This window comes from Mustela erminea, chromosome 17, assembly GCF_009829155.1.
Source record: "Mustela erminea isolate mMusErm1 chromosome 17, mMusErm1.Pri, whole genome shotgun sequence".
Lineage (NCBI taxonomy): Eukaryota > Metazoa > Chordata > Mammalia > Carnivora > Mustelidae > Mustela > Mustela erminea.
The window spans coordinates 15,558,743-15,561,713 of record NC_045630.1 but is presented as its reverse complement, the minus strand read 5'-3'; the positions used below and the strand labels follow the sequence as shown (position 1 = coordinate 15,561,713).

Below are 2,971 nucleotides of genomic sequence, written 5' to 3'. Positions count from 1 at the left end.
GTAATACTTCTTTCTTTCCTTCTTTCTTTCTTTCTTTCTTTCTTTCTTTCTTTCTTTCTTTCTTTCTTTCTTTCTTTCTTTCTTTTTAGAAGCACACTACGTAGTTAATTTCATTTGTTCAAGGGCTCATATGGCAAGCATTAAACCAAGTATGGGCTTTGATTCTGTGAGCTCAGATTCATATATTTAGGAAGATAAAAGCGAACTGATCCATGTATACGGATGAAAAACTAAAGGCTCACCGTTAATCACATTGTGGTTTTTAAGTATTATAGCCCAGAAGCCAGAAGTCACAGGTATTTTAGGTCTTTCTGTATGTTCCAAAAGATATCTGCACTTTTCTTGAGCTGAGGAAACTCAGCATCCTTTAGCTTCTGGCTAAGAGCATTAGTTAATCCTTGAGCATCCAGGATTCATGGAAGGCTCAGGAAGGCTTCTTTCTCTATGCCGTGGATTCCCTTCACCATCGTTGACACTGGATGAATCCTGGATAGATATTTTAACATGGCTTTAATGAGATCAGCCACACTTAATCCAGTAGCCCAGGTGGTATATCCTTTTAGCTTGATGATATTTTATGCACTTTTAACCATCATTTTATGCATTTCCTTCCAGTTTTCACTGTCATTATCTGTTCCCATTTCTAGGTTCAATTCCTGGAGAGAAACACCTGCCACATTCATTCCACTCGACACAGCCACCCTTGAGTTGCCATATTCTCCCAAAATCCAACCATGGCAACTGCGAGGAAGAAAGCCAATTTTTTCAGCCATAAAATAGTGAAATCTAGCAGAACCCAGGCTATACTCACTTCCAGTCACACAGGGCTTCCAGTCACTAAGTCCACTTAGTTTCCAGGTAAAACTTGAGAATATCCACTAGGTTGGAAACCACAATTATGATAACAACCAGTACTGTACTTGACTATCTGAGGAATAATGAATTTGAAGACATCAACATTCCTCTGCACCAGATTGAGCCGGTTCTCTGGTTCTCTCCTTCCTGCTGCTGGATTCCTGCAGTCATTGCCACAATCTTAGAGTTGGCAGTTATAGAATAATCTTCATCTGCCACAGTTTTAGGTGTCTGAAGAAACAAGCGCTCCCATGTTGCATATCCCCTCATTTCTCCTTTGAGTTTATCTTCCAAAGCATCTACAAGGGCAAGTTCATCAGCCAGAAGCTTTCCCAGAATGCTGATGGCACCTGCCATACGAGCTTGCCCAGCACCCACTACAGTGACCTTGTTGTCTGGGATGGTTGTCTGTTCTTCTGCAACTGGTGCAGCCAGTTTTTCCTTTAACGAGTTGCCATTGTGCCCGAAGAGAAGTGGCTGTAGGCACCACGTGAAGAAGACAATGTCAGCTACGTGCCAGTAACGCTACATTTCTTTAGTTCACTCATTTTTTTTTTAAAAGATTTTATTTATTTATCAGAGAGGGGGAGAGAGCAAGCACAGGCAGAGAGAATGGCAGGCAGAGGCAGAGGGAGAAGCAGGCTCCCTGCCGAGCAAGGAGCCCGATGTGGGAATCGATCCCAGGACGCTGGGATCATGACCTGAGCCGAAGGCAGCTGCTTAACCAACTGAGCCACCCAGGCTTCCCTAGTTCACTCATTTTTAATGGGGTTAGCTTGCTCTAGGCAAGCAAAAACTCATTCTGGGAGGAGAGGAGTATAAAAAGTGGGAAAAAATAGGAGAAGCGCTGGTCTGTTCCACTCACTTTCACCTTTTCTGGTGATGACTTCTGACCTTTCTCTTTAGTCCTTCTGGATGAGCATTTGCTTGAGGACTCTTTTACTGGCTGTCCTTTCCTGCCTGGCTTGCTCCCATAGATGTCTATGGCTCACCACTTCTGTATATATCAACCTATTTTAAATCCTAATCTGAAACTCTCTCCCCAGCACTTCTCATCCCTCTTTCCTTACTCTGTTTTTTCCATGCACTAAGTGTCCTAACATAGTCCATGATTTACTGATATATCATGTTTATTATTTATTGCCCATCTGCTTTTTTCTAATGTATGAACTTCATGAGAATGAAGATTTTTGTTTGTTTTCAGCAGTACATCTCGACTATGTAGAATAATGCCTGGTTATGGAAGATGAATAAATGAATAAATTTCAATGACTAAATGAATAAATTTCAGAAGTCCTTCTCTAAAAAGAACATAGAACCTTTGCTCTTCCCAACTGAACCCTTTCAGTAGATTTCTGATACCTACAGGGTAAAGACCAAAATTCATAGCATAACATCTGAGGTTCCATATGAAGAGAAATGTTCTCTCTTTATTTTTTAAAAATTCATTCCTCTGCTCCTTTGAAAGACACAGAAACGTATTTAGACACCCAATCGTACAAGGGTCTGTTGAGCACCTTGTTGAGGGAGGTGTTAGCTGCCTCAGGATCTACCCTAGCTGCAGAGAGCACTCTTGCCTGGAGACGTAACTTTCCATAGGACCCTCCTCCAATAACTGATTGCAGGGGTTGAAAAGCCTTATCTTTTCAACCTCAAGCTGTCCGTGGAGCCGGCCAAAGCTTTGAGCTCCATCCGTTCTCCTCTGTGCAATCCTAAGTTTGACTCCTTTCATCTACATACATTGATGCCTACTAAATATTTGGTGTGCAAAACTCCATCTCGGCTTCTGCTTCCTGAGTACAACCCGCAGTCTGCACCTACCTGCCACATGTTCTGGATTCTAGAATCTGATGTGCTGTGCTCTCTCATGATCCCAGGTTTTTAAGCATATTGTTTGATCTGCTTGATCTGTTCAACCGACTTCCTGTCTTTGAAAACTCATTTTTTTTTTAAAAGATTGAGTTTATCCGCTACATCCTCTGAGCAGCCCTCCCTGGCCTCTTCAAGCTCAGTTACCTTCTCATTTGTATTCCAGTGACACTTCATCTATATCTTTATTATCACCTTATACAGTATACAGTGGTTAGGATTGTTAGTTGCAAAAGACAGAAACTGT

General features: G+C 41.8%; 1 pseudogene; it reads right to left on the bottom strand.

Annotated features, from left to right (window-relative positions):
* Positions 1 to 290: 290 nt before the first annotated feature.
* Positions 291 to 2,685, bottom strand: LOC116576718 (annotated as a pseudogene).
* Positions 2,686 to 2,971: the final 286 nt, after the last annotated feature.